This window comes from Cucurbita pepo, chromosome 6 (genome assembly GCF_057944985.1).
Source record: "Cucurbita pepo subsp. pepo isolate OVF chromosome 6, ASM5794498v1, whole genome shotgun sequence".
NCBI classification, from domain to species: domain Eukaryota; kingdom Viridiplantae; phylum Streptophyta; class Magnoliopsida; order Cucurbitales; family Cucurbitaceae; genus Cucurbita; species Cucurbita pepo.
This window is the reverse complement of record NC_141803.1, coordinates 8404804-8419117: the sequence shown is the minus strand read 5'-3', so window position 1 is coordinate 8419117 and position 14314 is coordinate 8404804.

The following is a 14314-nucleotide window of genomic DNA, read 5'->3' as shown; positions in this document are numbered from 1 at the left end:
ATATTAATAATTATGACTATAATTTTTCAATAATAAAATTCATTATCCTCTGCTTAAACTTGTATTTTTTTTTTCATAAATTGAATAGAAAATGAATATTGGTCTAGAATTTTCTTTAGCGATGAAATTCCACCTAACGGTTAAATAAAAAGAAAAAAAACTATCAAATCCATAAATTTAGATATACATAAGATAATATGGTGTCGTTGAATAACTTGTCATGGTGCAACACCATTATTTACCCAAGTCGTCTTTTTTTGATCTGCAATTGACCAGTAAAGGTACGTCTTGATTATTAAGAATCGTCACTTTCCAATGTGATTCTGGATATTGACTCGCAAAACAAGTGAAAACATTAGAAATTGATGCAAAAGTAAACAACAAAATCATATAGAGATTATTCATGGCATTCATTTTTAAATGGGCTTAGAATTTGTTTGCGTTTCTTTTGGATCCTTTTGAACTATAGGTATATATAATCATTGCACTCAAAAGAAAAGAAAATAGCATACTTCTCCTAACAACTTCTAAAGAAAAGAAAATGTTATGGTTTGGTTTAAGAATTCCGAGGGATGAGGTGAGGTTGAGTAACTTTATTTGATTATTATATAAAGAAAAACTCATCTCACCAACCCCACAAATGTAGTGCCATTCTTGAAGTCAAACTTCATTATGTAGCAAAAACACCTTGAACTAAGCATGTCAAAGATTGTTATTAAAGTTGTACCAAAAAATGTGATCTCGAGACATTCTCCTTCAAATTCCAACTGTATTGGTATGGTTACAAATAAAAAGAAAGAAAAATCTAGTCACTTAATCCTTGCACCCTCTACCCACACACCCTCCCCAAGGCCAAGAGAGAAGAGAAGATGAACGGTCATTATAGTTTTTCGATCAACATAATCGACGAAGGCAATTGAAACCCCATCTCTCGTTTTAAAATCGCCCTCAATCTTCCCTTGTTATACAAAAGATATCTCCATCGGTTGAAGAAGGAAGCAAAGAGAAAAAAAATCGACGTAAGGAGATCATATTCATGGGAGAAATTTTTCAACGAGCGTCGGGTGTTTTGGAACACCGAAACGAAATACAATGGTAGTTACATCTATTGCTTCTTGAAGTCGTGGGAGAGGGAGGAAAGACAAGAAAGAGGAAGAAGGGATCAAAAGTCAAGGACCATAAGCTATTGAGAAGAGAGAGAAAGGTTTAAGAAAATTCACATACACTAGTTTGGTCAAATTTTGGTAAACTATGATTACAATCACATACCCAAGCCTTGGCCAGTAGCAACCTACAAAGCCCCGAAGCTCACTTGTAATGCTTGGCCCACCTACAACATGGATCGCTCCGCCAACTGTGACTATTCAGTCGAACCGAGCCTAGTACCAACCACGATCTGCGCCTTGACCCATTTACGACCCATGCACATGTCTTCTTCCCAAAGCGACATGTGTCATGTATGCATACATTGACGCCTTTAGCTCAGTTCTCTCAACACGGCTCAGCTCGACTAGGTGCAGCTTCTCTGCTCAAAACTCGGTCATTCGACACTGTATAGATGTTTTGATACTGATTTCTATAATTTTTTTTTACCCTCCCACAGCTGAATATGACCTCAATTAATGCAATTAAGGCCAGTATAGCCTCTTATTTCCATGTTCAAGTTTATTTAAGTTAGAAATGTGAGTTACTAATGAAAAAAGATGTAAGAAACAATGTAACGACCATAAATTTCTACCTACTCAAAGTCGTTACTAACGTCTTATAATCAATTCATATGTGAAATATAACCTTTAAAAGAACATCATTTATAGTAGAATTTTGAGAATTTAAAACAATTACATCTTTGAAAACACGGGTTCAACACATAATACTGGAAAATGTAAATAAAACAAATAAGAAATAATTTAAAACATATAAAATGAGAGACAACCTATTCTAATCTAAATATAAAAAATTAAATATGCTTTTATCTTATGTACGTGTCATGGCCTCTACTAGCATTGTCATCGTCATCTTTAAAGGGACCTATCTCTATTCATACTAGGGGTGGCCTCCCATGCGGATTAACTACGAATGTGTAGTACATCCCTATATACGATCCACACATGTGAGTGTGAATCTCCCGGCAGTTCACACCCGCCTAGACCCATCATTGTCTAACTACGGATGTGTAGTACAATCCTTATACGATCCACACATGTGAGTGTGAATCTCTAGGCAGTTCACTCCCCCTAGGCCCATCATTGTCTAACTACGGATGTATAGTACATCCCTATATACGATCCACACATGCGAATGTGAATCTCCAGGCAGGTCACACCCCCTAGGCCCATCATTGTCGAGCTAGTTGTGCGTAACGATCTTCGTAGGTCAGCAGACCCCTGGGTATAATGCTCAACATGATCACCGTCATCATCATACTATGTTTGTCCACACTCATCATCATAAAGGAGAAGTATCTCGATGTTTGTCCCTCTAGTTTTCATCGTAAACATCTTTCTTACACAACCCGAGTTTCGTCACTATATTACATTTAGTAATACATGCTCATTAAATATTTATGTTAATATCGTTACTCATGCTCTTAGGGTTGTGTCCTAAGTCAATCTCTCGACATGATGTAAATTGGCATTCATCATCATAAAACATGTTTAATATGGATAACATTATAATATTAAGGTTAACGTCATGCAAAACATCACAATCATCATAATTCCATTAAATTCATCAAGTACATCAAGTATGTCATACATCAACATATAACGCAAGTACATCATCATACATCATTACATAATTCGAGTACGGCATCATACGTCACAACTAAAACGTCATACATCATATAATTCACATACTTCACCATACGTCATCATAAATCATCATACATCGTCATACATCATAAAATATTTCTAGCTTATCCTATACGTAAGGCCAGTTAATTGGTTGGTCTTAGCCAACATTCTCCCTTATTATTATAAGTTAGCAATCATTCCTCGAGAGCTTTTTCAAATGTCATTAGGGTTCGTTTTCTATTACACCGTTCGTCACCTTTCGTTAGTATTTAACAAATTAATAATAATCCAACTAACATGTGAAATACGTCACTAAAACGGCGTTAATTACCTTAACCAGGGCTGAAAATAGGTTCGAGAGGGTTGGAACGGTAGAAATAGGGGTACCCAAGCCAAATAAGCCGAAGAGCCATCGGGAGCCGAGCCAAGCCGCGGAGCCAAGGGACTATTTTCACCGCAGGTTGACATGTGGCGCATTAGGTGTAGGCCGAGTTAGTGTATACAACTTTGGATAGAGGCCCGTGTTACGGGTCGCGGTCTTAGGTCAACTTCGAGTCGAGTCGAGTCTACAGACGTAGGTTGCCCTAACAGATTGGGTTCAGTTAGTGGACCTAAGGTTGAGAGTTGGACTGGGACGTGGGTTACGGGCTGGCTACAGTTTGGACTGAGATCACTTGGGCCTGAGTTTCTATCAGCTGTAGAGGTGGGTTGCAAAATCGGGTCGCGGGCTTGCAGGTAAAGGTGCTGTGGCGTGAGCCGCTGCAGATGGACTGGGCCTCGGGTTGGTGTTGGGCCTTTGTTTACCAATCTTGGTGTGACCCAGATCCGTTGGATCCTTTCTTCTTCGCTCGACCCGCAACGTGATTTTCCAGTGACTTTTCTTTCTTCTTTCTACGACATATTTTGACATATTTTCTCTTCCTTTTTCTCTCCCTATCTCTCTGTCGACCTCTCCTCCTCTCTCCCACAAGGTTTCTTGCTTTGGATGCGTGGGTTGATTAGTTTAGGCATCATATTTTCCCTCTCTCTCTCTCTCGATTTAGGTTCGCTAGAGAATTTTGGTTTCTCTCTCTCTCGATTTTCCCTTTTTTTCTCGACCGTGGTTGAAGATGGGTGTGCGGCTGAGGCATCAATGGGAGCGTCGTGAGGCATGTTTGGTGATCCGCGGAGTTTTTTTGCGGTGTGGAGCACTAGAATTCCCACGTCCTCCGGTGACTTTACATAATTTTTTTTTAACTGATCGTTACAAACGAGATGGATGTTCGAATAATACTTGGAGCAACATCGAAACCAGAATCCAAATGTACTCGAGTGTAAGGAGAATGCCTGCAAAAGCAAACCAAGTAAGTGACCTTGCTATCGATTTGATTAAAAGTTGATGTTTGTATGATGACACGTTCCTCGTGGTTTTACACGTGTTATATGTTTGATATGTGTGAAATGTTTATGGAACAATGTGACTGTGGTGTATGTATGAAAGGATTTGACTAAGATATCTTTATGAAATGATATTACTAGAATATGTTTATGAAACGATATGACTAGGATACGTTTAGAACACGATACGACTAGGATATGTTTATGAAATAATATGACTAGAATATGTTTATGAAACAATGAGACTAGGATACATTTAAGAAATAACAGGACAAGGATATGTTTATGAAACAATATGACTGCAATATGTGTATAAAATTATATGACTAAGATATGTTTACAAAACGAGATGACTATGATAGGTCCCAGACATGATTGTACGTGTCTGCATCTAATCTCAATATTGGAGTCACTTACTGAGTATTTCTTACAATACTCAAGTGACATGCTACTTCTATTTCAAATAAAGGCAAGACACTCCTGCACGACTAACGACGACATCCCAATTTGAGACTATGGCATATGCATAGGGTAGTTGATTTATTTTCTTAGAGTTAAATTAGAATAGAGTGTTTTTAATTTTAATACTTATTTATTTCATTTAGTATTTCGTTGTGTCATCTTAAAGATATTTTTGACTACGTAATTCCATATAAGTGTTTTAAGATGAAGTTTAAACGCTAATTTTCAAACAAAATGATTAAATTATGATGATAGAAGGGACTTTAGATAAATAGGGTCGTTATACTTTTCTTGTTCGAATTGAATGATATGTTTCCCTATATTAGAAGTTTATATCACATGGGCCCAAATTCAATTAAGAAGCCAATGATAAAGTAGTCAATGGTCAAACATTTAAACTTTGTACTCTATTTATTTATTTTTTATTTTTTTTAATTTTTTACATAAAAAATAATAATAATAACAAGTGAGACTATATGAGGTTGAATGTCGATAATAATTTTTTTTCGGTTGTACATTATACTTTCAATGGTTGTGGTAAGGCAACCCTAATCGTCAGCCCAACAATCCAAGCTCTTGTTGAAGCAAGAATCCTTGAGAATCAAAGAAACTAACACTTCCTTATACAAAATTCGGATCAGCCAAAACATAAGTTTAGAATTAGATTACCTCTTACATCAAAGAACTAAAAGCAAGATTTGGAACCTTGTTCTAAATTGAGTCACTCCACAATCGAACTTATCAAGACTTGATTGAATGACTCAGATGCAATCTAAGGGATTTGTCCTCGAATCAGAAGAATCATCACCTGCATCAAAAGGACTCATGTTAGCAACATTGAAAGTGAATGTACTGAAAATTCTCCGAGAAGATCAATTTTATATGCATTGTTATTAATTCTCTCAAGGACTTGATAAGAGTCATCCCCTCTTGGTGGTAACTTTTTCTTCCTTTTAGATGAGAATCACTCCTTGCGAAAATGGATCCAAACCCAGTCACCGTATTGAAAAATAATTTCCTTCCGTCCTTTGTTAATTCTTGAAACAACTTTGAAATTTTGTTTCTCAATTCTCTTCTTCACTTTTTTGTGCAATGTTTTGATCAAATCTACCTTACTTGTGACTGCTTCACTAACAAAAATATGAGAAGGAATAGGAAGCAAATCAAGAGGCATAAACAACTTCAAAAGGAGAACTATTAGTGGTACTATGAATTGTTCTGTTATATGAAAACTCTACAAATGGAACACATTCGTCTGAAGACTTAATATTATTAGAAATAATAGCCGTGAGCAATGCTTAATGTTCTATTAACCACCTCAGTTTGCTTTGTTTGAGGATGATATGTAGTTAAAAACAATAATTTGATATCCAATTTACCCTACAATACTTTCCAAAAGTGACTTAAAAATTTGACATTTCTATCACTAACATAATTTGCATCATCTGTTTTGTTGCAAGCAATAAAATGGGATATTTTATTGAATTTCTCTACCACAACAAAAATACTATCATTACCGTTTTTAGTGTGCACCAAACTAAGAACCAAATTCATAAATATATTAGTCTAAGGTTTGTTAGGGATATTGAAAGGAGTATATACTTCATTTAGTTATGATCTAGATTTAGTTTCTTTGCATTTAAAATATTGGTTACAAAACTTATGAACATCGTGTTTGATCTTCTGCCAAAAGAAATGTTTATGCAACATATTATAAGTTTTATTATTCTAAAATATCCTATTAAATAAAAATTTATGAAATACATCATAATCATCTACCGTTTTTTTTGCTAGACAAGATGCATAAATATTTCTAAAGTCTAAGTTATCTCTATATAATTTTTTAACATGCTCAAATCCAAGAATTTTTGCGCTAATGGAAGTAAAGAGATTCTACCTTCTAGATAACGCATGAGCTACCATATTATCATTAACTTGCTTATATTTGATGACATACGAAAATAATTCAATAAACTCCATCCACTTTGCATGCCCACGGTTCAATTTGCTTTGACCCTTTAGATATGGTAAGGTTTCAGGATCAGAGTGGATCACAAATTCTCTAAATAATAAGTAGTGTTGCCACAACAATATATGAACTAAAGCAAACAATTCATTATCATAAGTAGGATAGTTCAATGCTGTTCTATTTAGTTTTTTACTAAAATACATTAAGGCTTTCCATCTCGAATTAAAACAGTACTTATGCCCAAACCCTTTGCATCACATCCAATTTCGAAAATTTTATTAAAGTTAGGCAAAACAAGTGAGAATGCACTGCATACTTTCTTCCTTATCAAATTGAATGCATTCTCTTGCATTTTCGCCCATCCGACAACAACATTCTTTTTCCCTGAATCATTCAATGGTAGGTACTATTGGTGTTAACAAATCCGTAGTGACTTTAATTTTCTATTTATCTACTTCTAATCCATCTTTACAAACTATGAAGTAAAGAAAGTAAACTTTTTCCATGCAAAAACTACACTTATGAAAATTTTCTTTTCTATGCATTATCAAAACTGACTTAACATGCTACACATGCTCATGCAAAGTCTCGAATGAATTAAAATATCATCAAAATATATAACAACATGTTTTCCCGGATATTCTCTCAAGACATGAGTTATTAAGTGCAAAAGATCTACTAGAAGCATTAGTTAACCCAAAAGGCATAACAAGTCATTCATACGATCCAAACATAATTTTGAAAGTTATTTTCCATTCATCTCCTACCTGCATTCTAATTTGATGATATCCATATTTTAAAACAACATTTATAAATAGACATGAACCATTCCATTCATCAAGCGTATCGTCTAGCCTAGGAATAAGATGTCGATACTTAAAAGTGATTTTGTTGATGGCTCTACAATCCACGCACATGCTCCAAGTTTCATCTTTCTTTGGCACCAATAAGACTAGTATAGCACATGAACTCAAACTTTCTCGTATATTGCCTGTAACGACCCGAAATTTTCTACTTAATTTAAGGTCGCTACTGTATACATACCATAAACATTGAATGCGGAAGAGTTCATTTAAATTCCATAAAACATAACCTTTAACTTAAAAACACAGCCATGGACTTACGTGTTTCGAAAACATCTTTAAAACGAAACAACAAAAGACCCGAAATAAAATAAATAAGCGTTTAAGTTTAAAACATCCTATTCTATCCTAAGTCTAAGAAAATGAATACCACTATCCTATGCATGTGCCATGATCTCGAGTTGCGATGCCGTCGTCAGTCGTACAGGAATGCCTTGCCTTAACCTGAAAAATGTAGTAGCACATGGCCTGAGTATTTAAAGAAATACTCAGTAAGTGACCCAACTATTGGGGTTAAATGCAACAATCACATGCAATGAAATGATGGGACCTATCTTTCATTTCGTTTCGTTTCGTTTCGTTTCGTTTCGTTTCATTTCGTTTCGTTTCGTTTCGTTTCGTTTTCCCTACGGTGTAATCCTAACAGGTAATCGTGGACGTGTACCATATACTCTACACGCAGCCCATACGTGCGAGTATGGGCTCACCAGCTAGTTCGCACACCGCTGGGCCACTGTCCCTAGCCGGTGGGCATGCTCTGGGGGCCCACCAGGACCCGTTAAAACTAAAACCGTCACGACAGCGCTATGCAGGGCATAACGATCGTTGTCCTGCCATTTGGATGTACGCGTCCGTACCCTCGTGATGGGATAGGGGTATCCCCCCAAATGTATGATCACACAATATGCATGAGGTCCCGCTAGTCCTACAGTCATCATTTAATGAACATAACCCCGTGTCACATTTTCATGCTTACATGTCATTGTCATTCTCATTCTGTTACATATCGTACATATTCCTAACGGGGTTATGTATCATGCAATTTACCGTATTTCATGTCATACAATTCATTCAGTTACATTCCAATACTCATACAACAAGCCATAATCGTACAAGGGTCACACATCGTCACATGCATTCATATCACATCAACTAAGCAACATAAATAAGATACATTCACGTTCACATGATTTCGTACTTAAGCACAATAATCTAGCATACAATGTATCATATCATAACCAAGTCATAACGTAAACACTTCATAGTCATATCGTTCTCTAATTTACCATGGCCTTAACGTTCCTATACCTATCACAGACATATCATTACGTGACGTACCTTGGTCATATCGTCACAAGAACGTACCCTAACGATATCGTTCTATCAATCTATCACAAACCTATCCCTTTCTACCCATAATCTGACCGTATTCTTTCATCAATCTCTCCTATCCATAGCACTCCGGTATGTAACCTAACTCTAACATTTCATGAACGTATCTTACTCCTATCGTTACATTTCGTTTTGTGCATTCTTCTCGTACCCTATCTCAAACATCTCCTAGAGCACATCGTACCAGAATTATTATCATACAATCCACATATAAGAACATAACATAACATAACATATAGGAAGCATATCGATCCTCAGACAATTCACACATATCAATATATATGACACGTGCAGAACCACAGGGCACGCGTCAACATCAAATATAACCTTGCCGATAGTAAGGTCACTTACCTAGTTAGCTTAAGTCGTTGTCACGAATATATCCTTAATGAAAGTTCGATTTCGTCGTTATCCTTGATGAAAGTCCATTGAACTCCAAGTCAACCTATGTGAGCCCATGACATCAGTTTCAAGTTTGAACTCTATAAAATTATTTCTCTAATTTATGTTGACCCATGTGTTATAATTCATGGGAACGTTAGAGTCTTGAACGCTAGGGTCTTTGCTTGAGTTAGGTGTTGAAATATTTATATATGTTTGTTATAGTATTATTTTCATACAAACCATTTAATACTCATCAAAATTTACCAGATATTCTATTTTCTCTGATGGTGTTTCATACCCTTTTAACATTTTCCGGATAATTTTCAATTGTATTCACAGTCTTCCCTCTCTGTCTCTTAATGTGTTTTCTTTCTTTTAATTATCTCTCTCTCTTTGAGAATGACTCTTAATATCATTAAATAAAATAAAAGGAAAACTACTGACCTTTTCAAGTGCAGTATCTCTTTTTAGCCAAATATCTCTTACTACCCAAACAAAACTTAATCTGAACCCTTTTGTGCTTGTTTTGGCAGGAGAGAAATTTTGATTAGTTAAATCTGTTTAATTCTTTCTTTTTATTTTTGTTTGTTACTTTTTCAATTAGGTTTTTGGCAGGAGAGAAATTTTGATTAGTTAAATCTGTTTAATTCTTTCTTTTTATTTTTGTTTGTTACTTTTTCAATTAGGTTTTGGCAGGAGAGAAATTTTGATTAGTTAAATCTGTTTAATTCTTTCTTTTCATAATTTTTCTTAAAATCCTTCATCCGTTGATGTTGTTGGTCATTTTTCCCTTCTCGACCCTCTTGAAATTTCTTCAAGATAAGGAATTAAAAATCAAGAAAGATCCTTCGTAATTCAAAAGAAAGACCTTTTTGCCGTTTTCACCTACTTTTTCCTTTCGAATCTTTGTCTAAAGGCATTAAATTCTTCTAGTTACTTCTAACCGTGTAGAAATGACTTGCTTAAGACTCTTGTCCTTGCTTTATCCTCTTAATTTCTTTCTATGAATCCTTGGGATCTTACACGCGCTACTTGTTCTTATTGGAGCTAATTTCCTTTATTTTTTGGGGGCGTTACATCATATCTCATCACTTGGCTCCCCAAGTCATATTTATCAATCACAGTTTTATACATGATCCTAAAATGAATTGGTGAACTCTTTACTAGTCTCTATGTCGTACATCTACGTATCATGAATATGTGAGGTCTACTCTTTCTTATAACATTTTCCATACTACACCAAACATAATTATTTGATTTATAAGCATCATAAACAAAACCTTAAACCAAAAGACCACCAAGAGATCTAGATCAGCTAGTTATTCGAAGTGACTTTAATAGTTTTTCCTAATAGATTCTCAACCTCAGTCTTATACTCTCTGAACTTTTCAAGAGCTCCGGACTTGTGATGCATTAGGTAAAGATAGACATACCTTGAATAATCATCAACAAAACTGATGAAATATTCATACCCTCCTCGTGTTTTGACATTCATTGGACCACAGAGATCTGTATGCACGAGTTTTAAGGTTTCTTTGGCTCTATAAACTTTTTCTGAAAAAGTCGTTTAGTCATTTTACCCTCAAGACACTCACATGGAGGTAAAGAGTTGTCTTCTAACTCATTTAGAAGTTCTCTTTTAACCAATCTCCCAATCCTATTGAGATTAATGTGGCCTAGTCTTAAGTGCCAAAGATAGATATTAGGAGAAATCTTTTGTCGTTTATTTTGAGTTTCAGCTGTTTTAAACATCTCAGTATTTAAAATAGCTTTTGTTTCGCTCGGTTTTAACATATATAAGTTGTTTTCTAGTTTTCCGGAACAAATATGAATACCTCTTTTGAAAATGAACACTTCATTGATTTCAAAAGATACTTTATACAATTGTTCTAATAAACAAGAGATAGATATTAGATTTCTTTTCATTCTAGGAACAAAAAGTACATTATCTAATATAATGAATCTATCTCCGAAAAACAACTTTAAATTTCCTACTGATCTTGCTGAGACAACTTCTCCTGCTCCAACCCTGAGTGTTATCTCGCCTTCCACAAGCATTCTCTAGGAACTAGTTTCCTGAAAAAAAGAACAAATATGATTAGTGGCCCTTGAATCCAGTATCCAAGTTGAGTGATCATACTCTACTATACATATTTTACAACTAGTAAATCATATTTACCTTGTTGTGCCTTTTCGGCTTTCTTCTTTGCAAGGTATTTTGGGCAGTGACTTTTTCCGTGCCCGTTTCCATGCCTTGCTTACGTATCGTTGGGAAGTGCATTAACATAAATACGACAGTAAGAAGTGTGTAAACTATAAAAACGAGTCAAGGTAGATTGTCCCACAATAGCACTTCCGCGTGCGATGGAAACATTTTCCATTATCTGCATTTTGAACCTTGCGTTTGTGGTCAGTAGAAATCTTATCATTCCCCTTGCCCTTTTTGTCATATGCATCCCAAACTATTCGGTTTGCATCTGAACCGAGGTTTAGGGGACATTCTTCAGTTAAAACAAATCTCAAATCATCATTTGCAAGTATTGTGTTTAGATTTGATTTCCTTGTTGCATAATTGTCGTCGTTTAATTTCTCAGAAGCAAGTAATTTTACTATTGAACTTGAGATGCTGAGATTTAACACAAATTCTATTAGTGAATTGACTTAATCTTTTTTAATCCAATCAAGTTTAGAAAATGTAATAATGTACCAAAAAATTATTAATTTGCAATGATACTTTAGTGAGTTAGAGCAACTGCTACCGAGGGGCAGTCAATCACTCCTTCACTAAACCAAGACATTCTTGATTAAACACTAATCCCATAATAACTCTTATTCCTATAGTGTTTTAGTTATTGCCACTTTGGTCAAGAATATACTAACTCTTAGTAATTCTTCGTAAGTGTGACCCGCCATTTTTCAGATCTCAAAGATCGGCCCCAACAATGCTATCGAATGAATAAGCCAAAGTTGGGAATGGACCTAAGAAATCCTATTCGTTTCTGGAGTTTGCGTTGTTTCGACTCCCATGTTACGACCTTCCAAATGGGTAGTTGCTCTAGGGCAACATGCAGGTGGAATATGGGAATCTCACGGTGCAACCTAGTGGTAGAGACCATAGGACGTGTTGATATACTTCCTTCTCCCACTTACTATAAATACTTTTTCTATTCACCTTGTTATTGACTCATGCAAATACCTTCCGAATGGAGGCCGCTCCCAGGGCAACACGAGGCCGAGCATGAATCTCACCGTGTGAATTTTTCAGAGAGCGTAAAAAAAAAAACGATGTATCTCATATACCTTTTTCCTCCCACTAAGTATTTTAGATGGTTGGGTATACTCATTACTTAGGTATATTCCGGCTAATTAAATATAACCTAAGTCTACATGATTTTTCCACGTATAACATTTATACTAGATTTTTACCTATGATGTCTAGGTGATTTTTTCTTTTCTTTTTTTGTTTTTTTTTTTAAAAAAAATCTTACATCATTCACGCATGCTCATAAAACTAGGCTAACTAAGCTCAAGTATTGGCCCGATCTCCAGGTAGTAGGTGTTCCGTAAACCGTCAACTTAAGTACCTCCAACCTTAGACAAGATCATGCCAGGTGAGCTTTCTTGTAACCGTAGTTTTACAAGATATCGATCTATTTTAACTATTAAAATTGATTCTACTTGGTTCTTAACCCTAAGTGAGCATCTATTTATCTTTGTTATAGATTTTAACGTCTATCTCATTTTATGAGGTCGAAAATAACCTATAACATGCATCTAACATGCTTTATATAACAATTAAATAAACATCCATTCCATGCAATAATATAACAATTTATATCTATCACTCATAGAACCCTATAACATGCATACTATACATTATAACACTTATAACATACTTGTAATGCATGAAACATGCTTAGCCTATGGTGGGATTTTAAACCTATATGGCATACTTTATGCATATACATTTTCTATTTAATTAATACATACATTCACAATGCATAATTAATTAAATCCATTAAAGTGGATTGGTTTTGGCATTTTAAAGAAAGTAATTAACTAAATTATTACATTAATAATTAAAAATAACTTGAACCACTCTCGAGGATCACGAAACGGTCGAACCAACCCTTAAAAATGTTGAACCGGACCCCACCCAGTAGAAAAAGACCCAAACCGCCTCTTCCATCTTCTTCTTTAGTTAGCTTGCTTTTGTTTCCATTATCGATCAATTACAACCTAAAATGGACTCTAATGACTCAGTAAAAATTACAAACCTTTCTTCACTCATTAAAACACATGCACATTATGCCAATTACAATAATGGTATCAAAAGCAAGCATAAAAAAAAATGTCAAAACCGTAAACATCCACTTTAGCAACCACAAAATTTCATTCATGGAATGGTACCCACCATGCTCAAATTAATGTAAATAAAGTGCCTAAAACTTGCTCGGATACCAATTGATGGTGTCAATATAACACATGTTGAAGCAATTTGTGTAAGGAGGAAAATAAGAGGAAAAGAAAGAGAAAAAGAAAAAGAAAATAATAATTAAAAAAAAAAAAAAGAATGTAAATTATGGACTCTCTCTCCACCTTCCCCAAATATCTCCTAACCTCCTACAAATTCAAAATGATCTAAAAAAACAAAACAGAAACAAAAGATAGGAGATAGAAAAATTGAAGATGGCCTCCCCTTCAAAAGATTTGATAGGAAGGAAAAGAGATAGAAAAGTTATCGGTAAGTTACCCCTCCTCTTTTATCTTTTGCAAACATATAAAAGTTATCTTAGATCTCTTTTTCAATTATTTAGATTTTTGGATATATTATCGAAAATCAAAATTGATTGAAAATAGCTTTGTCAATTCCCTCTGATATCATTTTTAGGAAAGAGAAGAAAATCATAATTGATTATGCATAGTCATTTTTACTAAAGGAAGATTAGAATAGATTGAAAATGACTTGTTTGATTGGATAGTCATTGAGTAAACAGAAAAAAATTGAATAGGGCTTATAGTCATTGTTAGGAAAGAGAAAACACAGAATAGATTGAAAATGACATCTGTTAACA